Genomic DNA, 26,450 nt, shown 5'->3' with positions numbered 1-26,450 from the left:
GAACTTTTAAAGGTGATGGCAATATGAATAATGTGTGCACACATACAACATACACATAAGCAGAGGCTATACAAGCTTAGTATACATTAATTTGGAAACAAAACGAATCTCTATGCTTTCATGACAGAAGATAACATATTCTTAAAGACTGGGAATTCTGTTGCATTTAATCAGTTTAACAACAGAGACTATTTTGCCATATGGCAACATGCTTTTACTAAGAATTTGCTATTTATAGAAAGGGAGACTTAACTGTCAATTCAGATGGGCAAATTCAAGAGAGCAGACAGCACTAATAACCACAGACTGCAAATGATTTGCCATTTGTTTGAGCCTCACTGGATTAAAAACAGAATGCTACATATGCAAAAAAAAAAAAAAGATAACATCTGGAAATTTACTCTGTGAAACATTTCATACCAAAAACTATCAATGTGACTTGCTGGTCTATCCTAGGGTGCACTAGACTTCCAATTGTCAAATGTCATGTGGCCTAACGTAGGCAAATAGATTGGCAAACTATACAAAAACTTTAAAACATGAGGCCTTGATATCTTTATTTATCCTATTTTAGTTTTTAAACATTACCATATAATCTCCAGATCAGTGAGAAAGCATTCTCTATACTTTTCCACTGGATCTTCTAAAGAGCTTAGTATTGAACTTGAACAATTCTTTTAAAGTGATTTTATGTTCCTATTTCATTTGATCCTCATCATGGCTCATTTTATAAATTTATAATCTAAGGCTCAGAGAATATAAGTGACTTTCCCAAAATTAGGCACTTTATCTAAGCCAATAATTTTCACAACAAGAATTTTAAGCCAATTTTCTATTACACAACATCATGCTGTTCAAATAACATCTTTCTTTTTTAACTCCATAACTGGCAAAACCTCTCAGAAAAGTCAGCTATTATAAAAATTAAACCTTGATTTGAGTAAATAAATATTTATAACTTTATTATTTGTTAGTTACTTTTTTTTTACTAAAGAATCTGTCTTGTGGGGGGGAAGACAGTACAAAAGAATCATGGTGATTTAAAGGTGTTAAATAGATGATAAAGGTTGACTCCCCATCTAGTTAATTTCTCAGGTGAGGAAACTGAAGCCCAGAGGAATATAATAATTTTTTCAAGTTCCAGATCTTACTTCAGTATGATTCAAACTGGAACCTATCTTACCTGTTTTCTGACATTACACAAAGTGCTGCTATCATAAACTGAAATTTTCAGTAATATTGCAGGATACCTCAAAGTATAAAAATGATGTATTAAGGAGCAAAAATTGAGACTATTAATCTCATATAAAAGATAAAGCTCCAACCAAGGGAACCACAGTTGTCTTTACACTGTCATCAGTATCAGGTATTAACAGACTCTACCCCCCTCAATTGAATTTATGTTAATATGAGTAAAATAAATATGCTACTTACTGCTATTATAATGTTGTAGACACTTTGTGTATTTGTCATACTCAGTCCACACCAAAAAAATTCAAAATAGTTATTATCATGCTCTTTTAGAGCTAAGAAAGCAGAACCAAATAAGAACCTTGCTCAAGGTCACGTAGCTGGAAATTTACTGAGTTCAGAACCAGTTCAATATGATGCTAGAGCCTATGATGACCATCCTGCCTCAGAAATAAAATTACCCAAAAGTAATTTTCATGCTTTCATTGTAACTGAGATTGCTAAAAGCTTACTCAAAGCTCTATTCCACTTCATCTGCACAAGGTATACAACAGGGCAGGTGTGTGCAGCTACAACAATACATGTAACAGTTTCTTTTGCAAGTGAGAAAAGTGAGTAATGATGGGTAGGTGGAAAATATTGGGTGGAGTTTATTAAAGTTTGGGGGAAGCTAACTCAGCTGGTTGCATGCCTCTATGTCATTGCATTTTTTTTTCTTTCTTATTGTGCAGCATGCAAATACAATGTCTGGGCCCCAGTATTCACCTAAAGCTACTGGAAAACCCTTGAGGATTAAATCATATGGCTAAAATAGTGGAACAGAACAGCACAATAAAGCTATTTCTAATGACCTAGGAACTACAATTCTCTAACCATAATACCAATGATCAGACTTTCTTTCTATGCAGAAAGCTGGGTTTATGAGGCAGGGTTAAAAAGAAAAATTCTGTGGGAAAAAAAGTAATAAATATACATGGTCAGATTGACGAGAGAGAAAGAGAGAGAGGGAGAGAAAGGGAGAGAGAGAGAGAGAGAGAGAGAGAGAGAGAGAGAGAGAGAGGGAGGGAGAGAGAGAGAGAAATTTGATAATCTCAACAGATGCAAAAGCACTTGATAAAAATTTGAAAGTTATCCATGATTAAAAAGTCTATATAAATCAGCCAGGCTTAGTGGTGCATACCTATGAACCCAAGGATTTGGGAGACTGAGGCAAAAAGATCACAAGTTGGAAATCAGCCTAGACAACCTAGACACCCTCTCTCAAATCTTAAAAAATAAATAAACAAACATGGCTGGGGCTATAGGTTAGTGGTAGAGTACTCCTGGGTTCCATCCTCATTACCAGACGTGAAAAATAAAGAAATCTAATATACATCATTTATAAAACAATTAGAGTAAACATCATTCTTAAAATGGTGAATATGTTCCCTCTGACTTGAGAATAAGACCAGAATATTCATTCTTCCCACTTTAATTCAGATTGTTTTGGACATTCTAGATAAAGTCAATGAGACATAGAAAAGTATAAATTTTTAAGTATGAAATAATATCTGTGTCCATAAAAACATGCTTTTTACATAGAACATCCAAAAGAATGTATAAAAACAATAGAAATAATAAGTGAGTTTACAAGAAAAATAAAGTTTATTAAAAAAAAGTCAAGGGGCTGGGATTGTGGCTCAGTGGTACAGTGCTCGCCTACCATGCATGAGGCACTGGATTCGATCCTTAGCACCACATAAATGTAAAATAAAGATATTGTGTCCACCTAAAACTAAAAAATAAATATTAAAAAACAAAGTCAATGTAAAATGCATTTTATATGAGGAACAAAAGGAAAATAAACTTTTTAAAAAGACAATACATCTTAACATTAAATTATACTTAAAACTTCTAGAAACAAACAAAATGTATAAGTACAAAACATAGAAAACCATAAAATGTGATTGAGAGAAATTTGAAAAACCAAAATAAATGTATATACTCTACACATGAATTAAAAGTCAATCTTATAATTATGCCAGTTTTACAAATATGTATTCAATAATGATTGATTTCAATGCCGACTAAGAGTTCAGCACACTTTGTGGAACTTGATAAAGTAATTGTAAAATAAATATGAGACAAGGTAGCTAAGGTGGCCTTGAATGATAACATGGTAAAAGAATTTGTTTTAATAGATATGATGAATAATTAAAAAGTGGCCATGGTTAAAATAGAATTTTAAATAGTAAGAAGAGACAAATAGCCTAATTAAATGAAAGAGACCCAGACATATGTGAAAATTTGAGTTATGGTAAATTTGGCATTGAAGAGCAGTGGGCAAAGGAAAAAACTGCCAATATTATTCTGTAACAACTGAATATCTATTTGAAGGAAGCTTGGACTTGTCCTCTACCTCAAAGCATTGTATGTACGTACACACACACACACACACACACACACACACACACACGCAAAAGAGTGATTAAAATTAAAATTTGAAACTTTTCTTAATAAGAAAAACCTTGTTTAAAAATGAAATGGTTATGAACTCCCATTTTTACCCCATATACAGATTGCAGAATCACATCGGTTACGCATCCACGTTTTTACATATTGCCATACTAGTGACTGTTGTACTTGAATCAAATGTATGAAATATGATATGTCAAGAGCTTTGTAATGTTTTGAACAACCAATTAAAAAATAAATAAAAATAAAAATGAAATGGTAAATCAGAAAGAAAAAATCAAATCACAGAGAAGACTTTTGCAACATATTTAACTGAAAGAAGATTCTTAATCCAAATATAACTGACTTCTGAATTTAATAAATAAAAAATCATCACAATACAAAAACAGACAAAACATTTGAACAGGCAGCTTATACATGATGCTCTCCATGTATAAACATGATGATTGAGTCACATGATATAACCACATTATTCAAAAGGAATATACAAAGCAAAATATGATGGCTAAAATTAGGAAGTTTGCATACACTAAGCTTTAGTAAGAATGCAAAAATGGAAACTTTCATACACTACTGGCTGAAATGTAATTAGAATAATAACTCTAGAAAACAGCCTGGTAGGATCTACTAATATTGAAGGTTTGCATGCAATAGAATCCAGCAAGTCAATCACCAAGTGTATATCCAGAACAAATATGCATGCATGTGCTCCACAAGAAACATTTAAAAGAATGTTCATGATATTATTCACAATGTCACAAAGCTAGAAACAGTGCAAATGTCTATCAACATTATGATGGATACTCTGTAGTATTTTTGTACAAAGTAATTTTTTATAGCAATAAAATTAATGAACTACATAAAAATAATGACAAAAAATAAATACATATTCAGGAAAGGAAACTTACACAAAAGAATACATATAACATGAATATAGATATATAGTCAGATATAGACATAGATATATCTTCACATATAATTTTCAAGTCAGGCTAACCTACAATTTTGTAACTATGAATACAAGGTAAAATATTAAAACTATAATGAAAATTAATGAAGCAATTGCCATAAAATTCAACATCATCTGTTGAAGTAATGATGCAATAGGGGTGATGTTCTGGAAGCAGAAAAACAGATTCTGGGATACAAAAAAAAATGTTCTACTTCTTGATCTCTGTGACTGTGACATGGGTCTTATATAAACCATTGTTTTGTGCCTTAGAGAAATAGTTCACAAAAAACTTACATGGTAGTAATGCTGTAATTAAAATTTACAAATAAAAACTTTCATGTGAGATAAAATTTAATGAACTTATTGTGAGTTTACTGCGTGTCAAAAAACATCGTAAGTGCTTTTCCTCATTTAATTCTTTCCAATGTTTAGAAGGCATGGTACTATTACTGTCTGTCGCATTTTAAAGTCGAAAAGCTGGAGGCACAGAGAACTGAAATAATTTACACAGAGCCACACAGTTAAGGAGGCTTCAGTTTGGCATCTGAATGAACACTGAATGGTTCTGGGGTCCATAATTTTAAGCAGTACACCATACTATACTTCTCTGATACAAGGAAAGAGATACTCCCTATGCTAGGTGTTATTTTCTTTCCCCTTGCTAAAAGTATTATTTAGTATGATAGGTAAACTAAGTCTAAAATATTGGTCTTTCATGGACCCAAGATATTAAATCTTTAATTTAGCACTCTATCCTTGTTTCATTTTAGGCTCCGCTAAGGAAGGAAGACAAATCACATTAACATGACATATTTACTATTCTAATATATAATTGAGCAATATCATAAATTACACTGTTCCTGTTGCCCAGCATACAAGTGAATGTACACAACAGATTCATCACTAAACATAAGGAATATTTCTCCCCAAAGGTCAGAAAAATATTCTCTCTACCCAAAAGCTATTTAAAGAAAGGCTAAACTCTGAAAAAAATCAGGCTATTGGCAACACCATTTTCCAGTTCAATCAACCTGGAAACCTCAATTATTTCTTAGAAGAATAATGGTAGATTAACTAACTGGTAACTCAATGGACTCAAATGTCAGCTCTGCCATTTTTTTACTTAGGTGTCCTGGGACAACTTGGTTTACTACTGTCTGTCTATATCCTCTTGTACAGAGTGGGATGACATTTAAAACAAGTTTAATGCCTCATCAGTCCCGCTTAAGTGTTACATGAGCCTGTTTCCTTCACAGTCTCCCCTTCCTCTCTACTCCTTCTGGTACGACCTCAGGCATTGGCCTCATGGTGTCATTCCTATGCTGCTATAGTAGCCTAAAATTGATCTTCTTATCTACATGTCTTCCAACTGCAATCCACTGTGAAGACATCTCTAGACTAACATTCAAATAGCAATCTTTTGTTCACAGGATGCACCCTCACAGAATATTCTCTTTCCCTCTCTCTTTTTCTTTAAATTACCTTCAAATTTAGTTTAAATTTACTAAATGGTTATTAATACTTTCAACAAAGTGGGCTTGTGTCCCAGGGCTTACGTGTTTTATGCCATTCATTGAATGTACGGAAACCTCTTCCCCTCTGAACTTTGGTAAGCCATTTTTTTACTATTGTGTTATCTCCCATGTGCATCAAGATCTAGTGAAATGCATCTCTATGATGCAATCCTGGACCAATGCAGTTCAGAATTACATCCACTTCTTCAGATATCCTATAATGCATTGTTTTTACACATTTATGCCTTATATTTCTCAAATTATTTCAAATGACTTTGTTAACTTTACTACTTTATATCTTTCTCTTGATGTAAGTTACCATATCCTCTATTTATTCACACTTGGGTATATACTACTTCCTTAAAAAAAGATTTTCTTTGACACTAAGTGTTTCTTTCTCCCTTTCACTTGTTCTCATATTTCCTAGCACAGTGCTTTTCGTATTTAGGAGTACATGGTAAATATTAACTAAATCAAATGGGATAAAATTACTAAACAGAATCACTAGTTTTATCTTTCAGAGACCAAATCCTGAAAGTGAGAGTAGAAGCCTTCTATAGGTCCTTTACTCTCAAAACCAAGAATAGTGTTGGAGCAAAAAAACTTAAGTCTGTTCATTTTAGAGCTACAATCATTCAAATACTAGTAAGTTTGAAACTATCCCCCTGATAAAATTTTTCAATGGTTTGTTTTCAACTAGTGACATATAATGGGACTGAAACCAGTGGTGGCTAAAGTGGAAAAAGATGAAGACTTCTGAAGAGTCCAAAACAAACCATCAGTGTGGCTAGTGTGCCACAAAGAACACTCTGTGTGGACCACACCTGAAGGTACAGAAAGTCAAGTAAGTTAAGCTGAACTGCTCATTCCAAACCTCTCTGCACTGCATGGGCTGACTGAGGGACTGCACACACAAGGTATGGTCATGAATTCAGATTCTGAAAGGATAACAGACATAAGAATGGGCTCTGCCTGCAGGGAAGGAACTTTTTAATGTGACATGTTTTCTTGAACTAAACTGTTTATTTATCTAAGGCAATTTATTTTGGATTGCTGAGTGGTGCTATTGAAACTCAACATAAGTCAACTGTTATTTTTTTTTCAAAATTAATCATAAAATACTCAGTACTAAATATGTTTCAGGTATATGGTTTCAGGTTTGGGAATAGTGTTTTTGTGGAGCTAAAATAAAATTAGATCAGCCATAGAATCTTAGTGACATCTAGGTTAACAGTACAAAGAAGATTTAGAATTAGACTTCAAGCTTCATTTTCATGAATGACAGATTTAAATTTTGTTTTACATTTTCCTGATAAGAAAGTTAAGGATAAAAATATGTATCTCATGATATTATTGCTCAGATTAACTGAAAAGGTTGAATATAAAATACACAGAATCAAATCAATACTTAATGAATGTTTTCCTGCTCCCAGTCCTTCAATTTACACGAATTACTTGCTCAACAGAACATTGGATAATTGTTCCCCAAACTTATGTGACAATCATTTCAACTATTGGTTTTGTTTTTATAAGTTTTTTCTGTCTCCTTCAAGCTAAGTATTTCACACTCCATAAGTACTTCACAATTGCCACATCTTCTCTCCAGAAAGGTCACAAACATACATGTTCATCCTAGGTCTGCAATAAAGAATAAGATATACAAATATTCTGATTTTACATCCTCTATATATGCATAGTGATTGAGCAAATGGTTAGTTTTTTTCATGAAAAATTCAAGAAGTACAGGCACTTTCTGAAAGTACTTTGCTTTATTTATAAAAAAAGTTGGAGTTTAGTTTCTGTTTGAGCATACTAATCAACAATACTCAGTGAGTATCCGTATTATGAGTAATTTTTTTATAATGCTTGATAAACATACATGAATTGAAATAACTGAATAAATTGATTACAAATTAATAACTATTAACATTTATTGAGCATTTATTATATACCTGAAGCTATGCTATCCTTTACATGTATTAATACCACAAATGAGGTAGTTCTTAATTTTATATCCATTTAAAAGAGACAGTAAGAAATTTGCTCAGTCACACAGCTAGTAAGTGATAAATCCAAAATACTCTCATGTATATTTTTGAAGATTCACACATGTATGAAAATGTCACAGTGAAACCCATAATTTGTAAAAATCAATATGCATCAATAATTATAAATTTAAAAATAAACAAATTTCAGATGTTTATCTCCAATCAGACAGCCTGATAAGGTCCTGATTTTGTTGTTTTTGTTATTAGTAACAGTATCAAAACTAAGGGTATTTTAATAGTTTTACTGTTTCCTTTACATCATAACATACAAACACCCAGACTCACTTTTCTATCTTACCATGGTATGAATGCAACAGGCATTCACAAGGAACCATACTTTGAATTTTGAACATTGACCAACCCTCAGTATTGGGTAATATTCCCTCCCAAAGCTGGGAAGCCACAGGGAGCTTAGCTCCCTGTCAGCAGGGCCATCTGGAAAGGAAACCACTGACACTCTATAGTGCACTGTGCGGCTGAGCATCTGACCAGATGTGTTAAATGCATTTCCAACTTTAATCAATCCAGGGTATAAAGGTGTGCATTCAAGTCTGAATACTAAGTCTAGATTCTTAAAGCACATCTTACACCATCTCATTATTGAAATAGTAGATTGGGAGATAATATACACACATCAATACTGCCATTATTGCTTCTAAATTTGGGGGAATTCTAAAATTTTAGAATTGTCCTCCAGACCATCCCACTTCATCAAACAAGGCAGTGAGCAGGTGAAAGCTCAGCTCTGACTCTGTGATCCCTTCCAGTTCTAACATGCTGTGATAACATTGATTTCTGTGATTTTTAATGAATGACAGAAGATTCTTTGGAGACCTTTGGGACTCTAATACCAAATACTTTTTATCAATGAATAATTTGAATGGTTCACAAACTTACATTCAGGAATCTACACTTTCATTTATTTCCTACTTGTTTAAAACAATCCAAGTGACATGATAAACAATATAAAATAGAAGACAAAAAAATAAGATATTAAGAGCAACCAAAAATCTTTAACATTATGAGGATCATGCTGAAGCAGACCCAAAATTTAAAATTTAATGTCAAAATGTGTTGAGCTCTTAAATACACAGGCCTTTAAATAAAAGTTATTTAACCTCTAAGTTTTTGATGGAGGCAGCATCCTTTGAAAAGTGTTGTTCAAGATCTGGATTCATCACTTTGTAGAGACTTTGAGCAAACTATTAAAGCTTTGGGGATCTCAGTTTTTTATTTGAAAATGGGAATAAAAATAGTTATCTTAAAATATTTAGGTATTAAAGATAATGTTTATAAGAATTTAATGATACCTGACAAATATTAACACATATTAATTTAATATTTCTTTTTTTCATGTTAACACTAGCTAATAACACTAATCTCCTTTACTCCTTTCAATCTATGATTAGAGGAGGAAAAAAACTTGAAGAAAGATGTGCTACATGTAGGTAACAAAATGATAATAAATTCAGTGAATGAAAATCTTGAAATTATGTAACAGTTCAGACTAACAAATACATCATTTTTTAATCTTTGGTATACATTTTCCCACAATATTAACTTTCAAGAACTATAAATAGAACTTTATTCTTTTATGACTATCTGCCAAATACATTCAGTATGGCTGCAATTGAATAGAAAATAGAAACACATATTACTTACTGTATATAGTGCTTGGAAATTTCAAAATGATTTGAAAACATTCATCCTCAAAATACTTCTACAAAATGCATCTGTGGAAAAGGAAAAACAATCCAAAAAAGAAAAAAATAAGCAATTTTCCAAGGCCATTGAAAAATTAATGCAGACCAACATGCATTAAACATTGTTTAACAAACTGAAATACGGATTTGCAAAATATAGATGCTAAACCTAGCAAAGTATAATAGGCTATGAACAGAAATATTCTCATATGCATGCAAATATTCTGAACACTGGTCAAAGAGACACTCCTAAGCATGAGGTAGGAAAAGTCTGCATGTTGGATTCAGAATTATTTTAAGTACACAGTACTCATGGAATATTGGTAGAACAACATAAAAGCAATTCAAAATATGAAATGCATATAAGTAAATTTAGTTGGTGATTTGAGATGATTATTCAAACACATTCTAAAATGTACTTTTGTCTGATATATGAAGACCATTGAGTTAGAAGAATATTTTGCTTGATTTATCTCGAGAATTGTACCAATTCACTTTGTAATTGCATTTCTGTTCTAATTGAAAATCATGCACTGAGAAAAATACAGGCATGCCTCCTGCACACCTCACAAAAATACACAAGCAGATCTATGGTGTTTTTCATTAAGTCAATGTGATTATAAGGAAAAAATGATTTAATCAGGCTTTATTAATTAATTCGTTTGTTTTAGAAGATTGGTATTGGAAGATCACATTAATTTTGAAACTCAAATATTTCAACTTAAATAGATTTTATGCTACTGGAAACACTGTTTTGTAAAAGAACTGTTCACAAGAAACAAAATAAAACATATCCTAATGAAAATTATATATCATCCTTTAAAGCACAGACTGCAAGTTTCCAACATATCAGACACACCATGCACGATCTAATAATTAGCAAGTTTATTTAAAGGAATTAGCAATTTTATTTAAAGGAATATTAGTTATCAATGACCAAAAGAATTTCTGCCCAGGGAGATGTGGGGCTTTATAGTACTAAGCAGAAACACCAGTTTACTAATGCAGAAGTTATGCTTTTTTGTTCACCAAAATCTATATAACCAAATTCAGCATTGTTCAACATTCACAACAAGTACTCTGCATAGAAGGTCTAATTTATCTTCCCTTAGTGTGTGAAAAAAACTAGGAAGACTCTTTTCTCCATCTAGTCCATCGATTGATAATTTTGTTAACGTTGAACACAGAGCCTCTCAAATGAGATAAAGCTAGAAATAGTTAGCAAGTTTACAGCTAAATGGCAAATATAAATCAAGAAATTCCCAGAAACTAGGTATTATGATAAATTTCATTAGTCTGAGTTTAAAACTTGGAATTTAATAGAACATTCAAATTCACTTCCCTATATAACTTCATTAGAATTACAGAGTTAAAACAGCAGGTATTTGTTTTTCATACTTTACAATATTCATCCTTATAGACAAGAGGATTGAACTGAACACTAATCCTGTGGTTAGTCTTTCCTAAATTGACAAACAGAAGCTGAACTTTAAATCTAAACAAGCTTTTCTAACAAGAGCTTCACATCACAACCACACCTGCTAGTTTCTATGCACAGCAGAGATTTCAAACTGGGTTCATAAACATTAATGATATTCTTCATGAATTACCAAAATAATAATTTTAAAAAATCTGTATGGTACCCCCATCCTTACTCACCACAAAGCCTAAACAAACAGGAGCAAAACAAAAAAAGGAAGAAATATTACACAATTTAACTTCAAAATATACTACAAAGTTGTAGTTATCAAAAGAGCATGATGATACTGGCATAAAAACAGACACTGAACATGAAACATGAAACATGGAACAAAATACCCAAAAGAAAATCCATACATATATGGACAATTTATTTTGAATACAGTAGTAACCCAGTAGAGAAGGGATAGTCTTTTCAATAAATGGTACTGGGAAAATTGGGTATCTGTAGGCAGAAGACTGAAATTAAATCTCTATAAAAAACTGTCAGTTAAAAAAATCAACTCAAAGTGAACTAAAGACTTGGATAAAAGACTTGAAACCATAAAGCTACCAGAAGAAAAGATAGAGGAATGCTTTGTGACATTGGAATGGGCAAAATCCCCAAAGCACAGGAAAAAAAAAAAAAGCAAAAATAGGCAAACTAGTTTACAACAAACTAAACACCTTCTGCATATCTCCCCCCCCAAAAAAAATCAATACAGTGAAGACAATCTAAAGAATGAATACAATATTTCGAATGACACATCTCACAAGGGGCAAACATACAGAATATGATGTAAGGAACTCCAAAAACCCAAAGCAAGAAACAGATAATCCAATTTAAAATGGGCGACAGATTTAATAGACATTTAATTAAAAAAAAAAGACATACGAATGGTCAACAGGTCAATAAAAAATCAATATTGCTATCATTAAGAAAATACATATGAAAAACATATTGAGATATCACCTTACTCCAGAAAGAATGACTATTATCAAAAACACTAAAGAAAACAAGTTCTGGGAAGGATGTGGAAAAAAGTGAATTCCTGCATACTGTTGGTGGAACTGTGAATTAATATAGCTATTCTGGAAAACAGTATGGAATGTCACACACAACAAAAATTAAAAATAGGGCTCACAAATGATCCAGAAATACCACTACTGAGTATATATCTAAGGGAAATTAAATAAGTGTGTTGAAGAGACATCAGCACTCCTATATGCATTGCAGCATTATTCACAATAGCCAAGAAATAGAAACAACCTTTGTCCCTCGACTGATGAATGGATAAAGAAAATTGGGTTCATATACACAACAGGATATGATATAGTCATTAAAAATAAATCTTATCATCTGCAAAAACATGATGGGGGGGCTGGGGATGTGGCTCAAATGGTAGCGCGCTCGCCTGGCATGCGTGGGGCCCGGGTTCGATCCTCAGCACCACATACAAACAAAGATGTTGTGTCTGCCGAAAACTAAAAAATAAATATTCTCATTCTCTCTCTCTCTCTCTCTCTCTCTCTCTCTCTCTCTCTCTCTCTCTCTCTCTCTCTTCTCTCTCTTTCTAAAAAAACATGATGGGATTTGAGACCATGATAAGTAAAATTTGAACACGTAGACAAATGCATGTGATCTCACTCATACATGGAATCTCAAAAAAAATGACCATTAGAAGTTGAGAGTAGAATGGCAGTTATCAGATGCTCATGAGAATAGGGGGATGGCAGAACAAAGGAGGGATTGATCCATGTGTACAAGTTATAATTATATAGGAGTAAGAAGTTCTGGTGTAGTATTACATGGTAGGATGACTATAGATAATATAACATTATGCATATTTTATAAATCTAGAAGAAATCATTTGAATGTTTTCACGATGAAGAAATGACACATGTGAAGACATATTTACTCTGATTTAACATTGTACAGTGTACACAGATTTCAAAATTTCATGATACCCATAAATATATACAATGTTTAGTTTTCTATTATCAGTTTAAACTATAAATTTAATTTAAACTAAAAAACTGGCTTATTAGCACATATTACATCACACCATGGCTTTAAAAATATTACACAACAGTCACAACTGGTATATTTCTCATAAGAATTCTCATTTCTAGCTTTTTTGAAAAAATTTTCATAAGGCTGTGCTCAGAACTCACATGGCTGCCCTCTTCTACAGCACAAATCTTCTTCACTCACCTAGCCCTTACTTTTGCAAATTCTTCTACTTGGTAATTTCAAGCACTAGAGGTTTTGCCCCCATCCAAACCTTCTTTCCTGCAAAATACCATTGGAATTCTTTGTTCTGAAACTAGAGAGTTTTTCTTCTTAAGTTCAAAATGTTTACACTGTTGGTTAAAGTAACTTCTTAAAATATGTACTTCAATACAGTATTATAATTTCCCAAATTAGGTGCTATTAACTAGTTATCATGTTTTAATTTATATACATATTTTAAAATGTTGAGGGTTTGGATTTCCACATATTTAAACATAGTAGATCATTTTTAAAATTAAGGGAGAAAGTTATAAACCATATCATTGGTACATCATGAAAAGAATTAATTATTTCAAACAATGATTTTAACTGTAACTGTAGACATAATGTTCCTATAGATATAATTCCTGGATTAAAAGAGATACAAAGTACCAATATAATTATAATCATAAAGAGAAATCCTCCAATTTAATTAAACAAACTGGACTAGGGAAACACTGAACACTAAATGTGTAGCTAGCTATGTGACCCACAAACCTAAGTTAAATGCTAATATGATGAAAATATCTTGAAATATTAAATTATGTAAAATCCTTAAAAAATATGGGCTGGGAATTCTGGTGGCTCAGGTAGCAGAAGCCACATGAATCTGAAACTTTCCACATGTATATCCTAAAAAATATACAACCAAAAAAAATTTAATAAAACAAAAAACACAAATCCTAAGCCTTTAGCCTAGGAAACTAAAAAATAAAAAGAAAAATTTCAAATTATCTGCTAACAGAAAATTAAACACCAAATTCTAACAGAGCTTATCTTTCAAGTACCCACTGTACACAACAGAGATAGAAGGGATGTGCGGGGTGGGGGGAGTGAGAGGAAAATAGTTAGTTGTTACAGTAAATGTTAAAATTCATGATGAAAAATATGATATAAACAACGAAATGAATAAAGGATAAAGTGAAGAAGGAAAATCCTTTCTTTATGTAGAGCATCTCCTAAAAAAAAAAAAGATGGATTGATGAAGTTAGAAAATCACCATTAGCAAGCATAGTTAACCATCTGGATCAAGAAAACATCAGTGGATCAGAACCAGTGGGTGAAAGTATAATGGGAAACACACATTTCCATAGTTGGAAAGCATCTACTCACAAATTGGTTATTTATTACAGTGGGGGAAATTGTAACCTTCAGTGGAGAAACTTGGCAGAAACTACTTTAACTAATTGATCAAAGACAACATCATCAATAATGGGACAAATACACAGGACACACCAGAGAAGGATTCAACATCCCTTTTGTGGTGTCCTTGCCAAAACTGCATAACCTGAATTAATCATCAGGAAATATCAGGCAAACCCAACCTGAAGATGCTGTGCAGAATATCTGGCCTAAAGTCTTCAAATGTCAAAGTAATTAACCACTGAGGAAATGTTTCAGATTAAAGGAAATTTAAAAGATATGACAACTAACTGCACCTGGAACTCTAGATAGGTACTATGAGGATGTAATAGCATTGTGACAATCTGAAATTTCTCAATTTTCATCACTGAAATTTGATTACAAAGAACGATGTTCTTATTCTTAGGAAATACACACTAAAATAATTCAGTTAAAGAAACATGATGTCTGACACTCTCAAATGATTCAGACAAAAAAATAGATGCGTGGGGTACAACCTTACAAATGCTTTATATGTATGAAATCATACCAAGCCTGAAAATTACAGGGGACAAAAAGGTAGAAATAAAAAATACGTAAATGCCTTACTTTCACTGATATAGATTGGGATCACAGATTCATAGTCCAATATAAATCAATAAAATATTTAAATAAGAAAAAATTCAGTAAAAATAAATCAGAATCATGCCCCAATGTTTTTAGATAACCAAAATTTATAATACAACCAGAATGGTCCAAATTCATCTTCCTTTATCTTATATATTCTATATTTATATGTTACATATTTATATTTTGTTTATAAATAATCCATATATTTATATATTAGTTACATACAGTATTCAAAATAAATTAAAGATATGTATTTATAACTTTAATAGTTTATGTACATATTAAGTATATAAAATAAAAGAGAATAAAAATAAATGTGGAACCTAGTTTGGGTTTTTAAATAAACCACAATAATGTAAAGTTAAATGATAAATAAATTAAAGTACTAGCAATTAGAGAAAAAAAGAATAAGAAGGTTATCAAATAGTATTTAAAGATTATCACTATTGCAATGATATGTGGTTTTTCCTTCTACAGTTGGTTTTCTAAATCAAAAATTGCAAGATTTTTTTTGCTTTAAGAAAATAGGGAACATGTGAAAATCACATTTGATTCTGTGATTTCTGTATTGAAACAATACACAATATTTTCATGTATAAGTATCTTGTCTTTACTTCTAGACTATGGTTCAAATAATTATACCATGTAAACTATTTGTTAATTCTCTTTTTACTTAATGGTGAATTTGTTTTTGTGACATTATAACAATTTTTTAGCATTTTACTGCAAATTCACCTGATTGATATTCCCTTACTATGACATGCCACCATTTATTTCATTTTTAAAGGTAAGCTATCATTAAATATTGTCTACCAAAAAAAAAAGTGGTGCAAAGAATCTCATGTGTGTATCTTATGTTGTATTGTTGTTCTTCCCTTCAGATAAAATACACAGATGTGGAACTGCTGGGTTAAATAGCATGAGGCTATAGACCATAGACCATTTTTCCTTTGCTGTGCAGAAGATTTTAATTTAATGTAATCTATTTTGCCTATTTTATAATACTAAAGTACAAAAGTTTCCTATTTGAACATCCCCAGTATCAGGATAAATGTTACAGTTGCTGCAGCCAGAAGCACTCATGACACAGGGTTGGTTCCGGCTTGTGCCCCTCTAGAGCTCTAGCTCTCCATATCGTTATGTTTTCACAGTTGTGTGTGCATTGCTGATATTACATGTGTGGAGTTTAATTCCCTTTTAAAATGTTTTCCAAAAAATAGCACCAAAAATAGCCTTGAAATTTAAAAAAAAAAAAAAGTTCTTTCTATGAAAAGGCATGGAAGCTGAGCTTTACTCAAATAAGTATTCATTTTTTGAAGGAATTAACAGCATCCTTTAAATCTTACCAAGTAACAGTCAAATACTTTGTTGAATGTACAAAAGGAATATAGCCACAAATAGATGGAAGATGTGTTAGAGTCTTGTAAATCAGAACACAACAAAGGACTGATTATTATGTGACAGAGGATGCAACTAAAGACAGTAAACATTACAGAGTCGCCTGAATAATACAAACAGCTCTACCAGGTCTCATTTCTAATTTATGGCAACAATGTGTCAGAATGCCTCACCAACACTGGATACTATTAATCATCTTTTAAAAGTGCCATTTTAATCAACAGTTCTCTTCAATCTTTAATTTATTTAAGCCAACCTTTTTTATTTCCCCAAATCACTTTAGATCTCTTCAGATTCTCACAGGTATAACAACTTTGCTGTTCTGTAGATTTTGTGTTGAGCTCTCAAAATTCATACTAATGCCGTTTAGTACAAAGCACCCAATAAACATATTAGGAGTTTTACTTTGTTTGCCCCAGCAGGTCTCTGACCCACTGAAGTCACAGCTTCACACCCTTTAAACACTACTACATTTTCTTTACTGGTTGATGAGAAGGGAATCTCATGTGAGACAAAAGCTAAACCCTGCTGAGTAAAGATATATGAACTCTTTTCCTTCCCCTCATATTTAAGTCCTGTCATTGTGTCAGAGAATAAAATTAGATTAACTTGGAGTGATTTACTTCACTCGGTCATGTTGGTAGTTACCCTATTTTTTTCTTCTCTTTGAAGTGTATGGAAATCAATTGTCTCTTTGATTTATCCCTCTATTTCCCCAGATATCAAAGCAAACTGATTAATCTATAACTTCCAGGATCATCTTTAATGCTCCCTCCCTTTCTCCCTCCCTCTTCTCTCATTTTCCCCCACTCTTTGAATTTGTCCTTCAAGAAATCTAACCTAATTCTTTGCACACTTTATATTGCAAATATGTTCTGATAAATTATCCTATGATAATTCCAATCATAAGCATGACAAATCAGGATCTTCTGAGAAGTAGAAATATTTAAATGTAATCTATCTGTTGTCCATTAGTCAAATTATACCACTATGTAATTCCTCACCAGGTCTGTATGCCATGCCAAATAACATCCCGAATGGTCCCTAACTGAGGACTATATTATCCATCTCTCTTTCTTGACTCATCCAATTCGGGAGAAGTCAGAACTCTGTTTCTTACCTCAAGTATGTTCTTAGTCAATTCTTTGTTCGTTTTACTTTATTTTATTGGCTAATTAAGGAACTAGCAAATCAGTTGTTCCAGATATTCAAGAGGCTATTCTTTATCTCTCTGGTCCCTATCTGTCTGAAGAAAAGAGCTGAACATTTTGCGTCTCTCACTCCTCCCACTCTCCACAAGGAGGAACTAAAGCCTGACTTATTATAACTTTTACTTAATTATCCCCTTGCCTCTGAAAAAATGTGTTCTTTCCTTTTGCATACCCCTATATTTTGACCTGCTCCACTTCCCTGAAGTTATCCTGATTTCATTATTACAAAGATTCCTGTTCAAAGAAATTTAACCATGACATTTACATGTTCATATATCTAAATCCATAAAACCAACCAGAATGTCTTCAGTTAAGGATCAGCTATGTAAACTATGATATGTTATACAATGCTGTTCAGTCCCAAAAATCATGTTTCAAACAATACTAATTAAAAATCTGTCTATATATATACACACACACACACACACACACACACACACAAATATTTAAGATAACAAAATTCTATGAGGAGTAAAGCAGCAATTGTTTAATTATAAATATACATATATGAAATTGAAAATATTGGACTGACTATTCAGCAAGATATCGAACAGTTATTCTTTTATTTTACCGACTAGATGATGTAAAATAATTTCTTATCATTTTACATATAACTAATATATAATAATTTCTAATTTTAATTTTCCTTTTCATATTTTTCCTAATTTTTCAAATCTTCTACAAAATATGTAATGCTATAATAAAAAGAACACTAGTTTAAAGATTCAAAGGGAACAACCAAAAAAAAAAGTATGCAGGTGAAAACCAATATACAACCCCAAATCAGGCAGAACTTCAGCATTAAAAACTGGAAACTAGCATAGAAAAAAATTGGGGCATAAGTAAGCAAAGAGATACAGTTTCCGAAACATCGATAAAATGTATTTAGCTCATGTATTTTTGATGTATTTCCCTGAACCTTCCAGTTGCCTCCCCAATATCCAATTTCTCCTTCCTTAGCTAGTATACATACTTTTATCCTCCTTGGTGGCTGCCTGTCTGAAACGTGGAGATAATGTATGGAACTCTGGCAGCTATTTTGAGTACATGAATCTTTGAATGACAGGAAGGATCCAAGATCCATAGTGACATTATAGAGCCATTTTAGCAGACATGGACTATCAATATCAAGACTTCAAGTTTTTTCTTAAGAGAATCAAATTCAATGTACACATGATGTTATATTTGTATTCATGTCTAAATTTTACAAAGATTTCTGCAAAATTTCTGGTGATAAAAGGAAATTCAAACATAATATTTCCTTAGTGGAAAAATATAAAAGTCAATAAAATTATGGCATTTTCATTGCAGGGAATATACAAACCTAAAAACTTTGTTGTAAGTTTCAAATTTCTAAACTCTCTTATTATCAGGAGATACATAATATAAGCACTTCAAAATTTTATCAAAATATTAATGTAGTCATCTCCCATGGACTTTTTTTACATAACAGTAAATTATATTTTGAAACATTATACATATATAGAATAAGTATAACTTGCTCCAATTAGTATTCCATTATTGTAGTTGTACATGGTGTGGAGTTAAGTTGGTTGTGTATTTTTTTATGAGGATAGAAAAGATATGTTTGATCCATTCTATTGTCTTTCCTATTACCATACCCGCTCCCTTCCCTTCTTACCCCTTTGACTAGTCCAATGAACATCTGGGATGGTATCAAACTAAAAAGTTGCTTCACAACAAAGGAAACGAAATCAAGAATGTGAACAGAACCTACAGAATATGATAAAATCTTTACCACCAGCACCTCAGATAGAGAATTAATCTCCAGGATACAGAAAGAACTCAAAAATACTTGACAAAAAACCAAATAACCCAATCAATAAATGGATAAGGAACTGAACAGGCATATCACAAAGAAGAAATACAATTTGTGAAAAAAATATTCAATATATCTAGCAATTAGAGAAATGCAAATCAAAACTATACTGAGATTCCATCTCACTCCAGTCAGAATGGCAATTATCAAGAATATAAGTAACAATAAATGCTGGTGAGGATGTGGAGAAAGAGGTTCACTTATACATTGCTGGTGGGATTGTAACCACTCTGGAAAGCAGTATGAATATTCCTTAGAAAACTTAGAATGGAACCACCATTTCACCCAGTTTTCCCACTCAGTTTATACCCAAAGGTAGTAAAATCAGCATACTTAGTGACACAGCTATTTCAATGTTTATAGAGCTCAATTCACACTAGTAAAGCTATGGAACCAAACTAGATGCCCTACAACAGATGAATGGATAAAGAAAATGTGGTATATATACACAATACAATATTATTCAGCCATAAAAAAGAATTAAATTATGGCATTTGCCAGTAAATGGATAGAATTGAAGAATATCATGCTAAGTGGAATAAACAAGTCCCAAAAATACCAAAGGCAGAATGTTCTCTCTGATATGTGGATGCTAACCTAAAGAAAGGAGAGGAAGATTAAAAATTCTGATTTCTTTGCCCAGACTGGGTAAATACTGAACATAATTCCTAAGTGATATATATTATGTAGTAATTTTCAGGAAAGAGGAAAAAATTTAGTTATCATGAATTTAATGATTATTTGGCTACCATATTAAGGTAAACATGTCAAATCATATTTAAAATGAAGATAGAGGACTGAAGTGGAAATAATTAACATTTGATAAATTAGGATACATTAAAATGACTCAAATAGAAAAATTTATGTTCCATAAAAAATGTTTAGTAGTTTATTATATTTAGTTATATGAAGGATTGTTTTTAAAATTAGATTCCAAGTAACAAAATAATTTCAACAGCAGGAGAGATTACATCATACATTAAAAATGAACTTCCAGGAACTAAGGATGCTTAGATTTATTTTTTTAAAAGTGAACGCTCTTCTGAATACCATTAAACCTAAATTTAGAAGTGCAGCCTTTCGAGCCACAATGTCCAATCAGAAGTGTGGTATGATGATGATATTAGCATCGTCTTGAGCCTATGATTTTGATAGATTTGTGGTGATTATCTTCTTAAGAAATTATATTAATATTTTTTATGTCCTCATCACATTCGAGAAAATGATACAAGGTATCACAAAGAATCATTTAATAGAGCATCATTAAATTCATAGCTCTTTCTCCTACTAAATCAATACTGAACAAATTTTTCAAGACATTTATTAAATGAATAGCTACACTGTGGACTTGTAGGCCCCAGGGGAAGCGAGGCGTATGAGGCCTCCTGGTGAAAAGACTTATAACCTGAAGAGGGAGACAGGTAAGGACACAGCTATGACGGCAGCGAAGTCAGCACCCGCCATAGGAACACAGCCATGAGAACAGAGAAAACGACGATTCTGCTTGAGGACTTAGGGAAATCCTGTAAAGGGGATTTGCCCATTCAAGCTGATCCTTGAAATGAGGAGATAGGAAGCTCAGGGCTGAAAAGCAGCAGGAGCAAAGCAGCAGACATGGACATCTCTCTGACATCCACACAACATAGAAGCGATTCAGTGAGTCCTAGACACAGATTAGAAGAGGGTAAAATGAGACACGAGTCTGTAAAGGTCAGTTGGGGTAGATTCCTGGGAAGGGCTCTGAATGATAAGCTAAAGAATCTGAAATGTAACCCATAGAGCTTTCAAAGGTTAACAACACTTAGGAATGGCATGCTCCGTCCTTCTAGTGACGATGTGGAATAAGTAATGAACTACATGGTATCGCGCAGCATTATTTTAGAGAAACAGTCATGGGCTCAGATTAAGCACAGCCTTGACTGAGAGCAGGTGGGGTGACAGGAGCTATCCTCATGATCCCTTTCAATCTTAAACTCCACAACTTCTCTCTTTTACCGAGAAGACAAGTTATAGACACTCTTGGGCCACTCTGGTGAGAACCATAAAGGCATTGCTATTTCAAATATCCAATAAGTTTGACAAAAAGTGCAACTAGTACACAGTCTCTGACTAGCTGACAATGGAATTTAGAGGGGAAAAAAAAATCACATGGAAGATATTACTATAGCAGTGGAAAGGCAGTTTCAGTAATCCTACTGGGAAAGCCAGATAAAAATTTGACTGACCTAAATCCTTTTTGACCTGCATCATTTTCCAAATAGCCTCTACTGCTTTGGAAAGCCCAGGGGACCTATCTGTGCATGTGCAATCTAATTAAATGCATGTAGTCAGGACTTAATCGTATAAGGCATTTTGCTAGATACAGCACAAAAAGAATCCTGTTTGGCTGCTTTTGGATTTATAGTCTAAAGCAGTACAGTTAGATGTAGATATACATCTATACTTTAGGTTAAAAAAAGAATTTTTTAAAAAAACTATAGGGACAGGTAAAAATGTACACATTGGCATTGAAAGATTCATGAGCATCAATAAGCAGGACAACTCCCTGATTAGTTCCACTTCAAGGGGAAACACAGTTAAGGATCAGAGAATAAATGCCAATAACTGGATCTCACTCCTGAGACCTACTGAAGGAGAAAGAAAAGTGTTGTTCGCTTCAGGTTTAGCAGCACTAAATGACAAGGTCAGTCAAACCATCTGAGGTACAACATGCCACAGGAGTATTGTGCCCTGAGGAAAGAGAAAGGGGCCAAGCACAACCAGCCTTAGCCTGGAGAGAAGAGTTCCTCTTCTTGTGCCATTCTGAGGAGTACTTTTGGCCTTGTTGGAGGAGACACTAGCATGGGTGTCCACAGAAAGACAGGTACTCCTGAGGTTTCTAACAAGGAAGGTATGAACCTGGACTGAGAAAAGTTTTAAGTTGGGGTGCCATGTAAATTTTACCCAAGACTAACTTCACGGATTGTGAGATCAGAGTTCTTAAGTCCTCTGAATGACTTGCTGAATGGCAAACAGCCAAGCATATCAGATCAGAAGTCTAGATACTAAAGAAACTCCTGTCCTTGAAGCTTCTACAAAATTGTAAACGCACACAAGGTACACTTTGCCTACAAAGTACAGCCATAAGTAATAAGGCAGAAACACACTAAAACACACAGAAAAATATAAAATTCTATAAAATAACAGTACTTAATAATATCCTCATATCTCAAAAATTACTAAGAGTGTTCAAATATAAAAATGATCTTTATGGGCTGGAGGTATAGCTTAGTGATAGAGTGCTTGCCTAGCATGTGCTAGCTCCTGAGTTCAATCCCTGAGTTCAATTTACCACCATTAAAAATATAAATAAATAAATAACTGATCTTTATATTTATTTATGGTGAAAAAAAGGCCTTTCTTGATACAATGCCTGGGCCTTATTTTTTTTAATGTAGTGTTATTTTGCAGATGCTCATCCTAAATGAGGAAATAATCCTCAGAAGCAGAAATAAGAAAATCATCTTATTAATAGCATGAGACTTCAGTAAGCCAGTGACTTGACAGAAAGCAAAGGAAAGTGTAGACACAGAGGGAAGAGGAAAAAAAAAAAAAAGGATTTTGCCTAGTGGACCCTGAGGGTGTTAAAAGTGCAAAAGCAGTCAGTAATTGCATGCCATGAGTCTGAACCCATTGCTGAAAACCTGTCTTAAGTATGTGTGTCTCTTAATAGAATTTTGAGAACAGCTGATTTTGCATTTACATAGTACCTTAAAGTAAGTGGATCTCAAAATCTCTAGCCAGATTTATTAGCTGGTTATATATACTGACTTCTTAAGCAGGAATCATTTCATGCACCAATGAAGTACAGTTACTTCTTTATTAAAATCTGGCAACATTTTATTGGTCCACAATTATATACATCCAGTTACTGTGAGATGTAGCCCTCTGATCAAATAAAAGTGCATAGGTACTTAGAGAATTACACTAAAATAGTAGATGCATATAATACTATTAAAATCATATAATAAAGCTTTATATATATATATATGATTTAAAAATAACTCACCATCAGTTAAAATATTAGTACTATCAGTGGCAGTTATAAAGTAGGTTGGGGTGGTCATGGGTGAAAAATTTTGAAGATGGATAAAAGGTCATAACTATACAGTAAATTTTGATCAAATACATTGTTACTGAAAATAAGGTTTGGTTAAAGAAATTAAAAAGTCTATCTGGCAAAACTTAATTCAGTCCAATAACAGGTAAAAACAAACTCCATAATTAATAAAGGAACTGAAAGTCAAGAATAAATCTTAATTCTCATAAAATAAGATCAGTACTTTATAATTAGCTTGAGTGGTACCCACATACAAGATTGTAGAAGTTCACACTTCAAAACAGCCAGGAAATTCATAAAAATGAAAACCTGATATTGAGTAGGAGCCCATTGTAGAAACATACACACAAATACACACTCACAGCATGCATCAGTCCTGCCCTATGAAGGAACAACACTTATTTATTTAGTGCTAGTCAAAAATGCATTGCAAATTTAATCATCTTCATAATATTTCTGTACCATGGTTTTATATTATAAGAATAGAGAACATTTTTTGTGAATTACTCATTTCCAGAATATTGTTAAATAAAATTAAAAATGTTAGACATAAGTTTACTAGATCAATTTTCAGTAGACTCTCATAGTATAAAATAAGTATAGATGGTGCTATTTTGGCAGGTAGATATAAACACACAAGAAAAATGGGTCAACTGGCTGTCCATGACTTGATGTCACTTTTTTTTTTTTTTTTTTTTTAATATTTATTTTTTAGTTTTCGGCGGACACAACATGGTATGTGGTGCTGAGGATCGAACCTGGGCCGCACGCATGCTAGGCGAGCGCGCTACCGCTTGAGCCACATCCCCAGCCCTTGATGTCACTTTGAAAATGGTTAACCTCATGCAAGTATCCATACATGGTAGAAGATGTTACTTGATACTTAAATATTATTCATGTAGAAATTCTTTATAAAGTTATTGAAGTTCACAATAAAATTTTCTTCTTCATCACTTTTTAAAACATGTATGTCACATAAATCTTCAGAATGGGAAGCAAGACAAGCTCTAAGGAAATACAAACTGAAACCCAGCATCATTTTCAGCCAGCACTAGAAAATTGTACCAATCAAAATGGGAAGTAATTTCATCATATGTAACATGAAAAGTTTTTGGAAGAGATAAACTAAAATACTGTTTAATAATCTTAAAATCATGTGTCATTCTCAGAAAACATGATACAATGTATTCCTTGGCCAGTTTTATTTAAAAAAGTAATTTTACTTTTTCAGTAATCTTGTTTACTGAATATGTTTTTGGAGTTGAGGAAGTTGGAGGTTACACTAAAAATTAGTCCTGGTACACTTTCAACATTCTGCAAATGATTTAGAGATAAATCAAAACAGCATGAAACATCATTAGAGTCCCACAGCAGTTTATTAATTTATGTATAATTATCATTTGCACAAATTGTTGTGAAGGAAATGATAAACTACCCATGTTCAAAACAACATAGTCTCTTCATGTGATACGCAAAAAGAATTGAAATTCAAATATTTCTAAATGAGAAATCAATTACAGTGTTACTTCAAATTGTACTTTCTTCTAATTTAAAAAAATATATCCAATTAAGAATTTATAAGTATGATTGAAAACAAATCAACATCACACACTGAAAATGAAATCTGAGTCTCTAAAGAATAAAGATAATGCTTCATCTTTTTCTTTCAGGGATGAAGGCTGAGATGGCAATAGGTTTTAAAGTATTTGCTATTTTTCTACTCACGCAAAAAGCATTTATATTCAATTATCCTTAGGATGACCTACCTGAGGGAAAAATAGTCAAACCTGATCAAGGTACTATGTTGCCTCTGTGCAGTGGTGCATGCCTGTAATCCCAGCAGCTCAGCAGGGTGACGCAGGAAGATCACGAGTTCAAAGCCAGCCTCAGCAACTTAGTGAGGCACTTAGAAAATCAGCAAGACCCTGTCTGTTAATAAAATATTAAAAAGGGCTGGGGATATGGCTCAGAGGTACCCCTGGGTTCAATTCTTGGTACCAAAAAAGAAAAAAGAAAAGAAAGAAAAGAAACTATGGGGAAAATGGAAAATAGAGGATAGCAGTGATGTTGGTATGCCCAAAATAAAGTTAAGGTGCTTATGCCACTATTTCTAAGATAGATGCCTTGTATTTTGCAAAGTGACATTTTAGTATCAAGCCTTGAGGAAGATATTAAATTTATCATAAAATGAATACACCTTTGCCTTCACACATTTACTTCCCTTCTCTCTTATATAAGATTTCTAAATAAATATTTCACTAACAGTTTTACTGTTTCTGTTTCACTTAGTTTTAATGCTGTCTTTAATTCCTATTTATTTATTATCAATTGGGACCCAATTTTGCAGTAACTCCATAACTCTCCCAAGTCTGAGAATTTTATTTAAGAAATAATTTAAGCAGGCCAGATTTACTAGACCTCTGTCACACTAAATATCACAAAAGGACAATGGAAGAAGAGAATAACAACAACTAGCATTTATTGAGCACTTGCTATGTGATAGGCACAAAAATCAGTATATTGCATGCATTGTCACCTCAACCTTCACATAGTTAAAA

General features: G+C 32.7%; 1 protein-coding gene across 6 annotated transcripts in view; it reads right to left on the bottom strand.

Annotated features, from left to right (window-relative positions):
* Galnt13 (polypeptide N-acetylgalactosaminyltransferase 13) overlaps positions 1-26,450 on the bottom strand; it is a 514,272-nt gene that overhangs the window by 474,356 nt on the left and 13,466 nt on the right. For 5 of the 6 annotated variants that reach the window (XM_040294317.2, XM_005315793.4, XM_021733280.3 and 2 more), the window contains exon 2: positions 9,822-9,892. The exons of the other annotated variant lie outside the window; for it this stretch is intronic. The gene's annotated coding sequence lies outside the window, so the exon portion shown is untranslated. The remainder of the gene's footprint in view (positions 1-9,821; positions 9,893-26,450) is intronic. 6 annotated transcript variants of the gene reach the window in all.

The sequence above is a fragment of the Ictidomys tridecemlineatus genome, chromosome 7 (assembly GCF_052094955.1).
Source record: "Ictidomys tridecemlineatus isolate mIctTri1 chromosome 7, mIctTri1.hap1, whole genome shotgun sequence".
Lineage (NCBI taxonomy): Eukaryota > Metazoa > Chordata > Mammalia > Rodentia > Sciuridae > Ictidomys > Ictidomys tridecemlineatus.
This window is presented reverse-complemented; position numbering and strand designations above follow the sequence as displayed.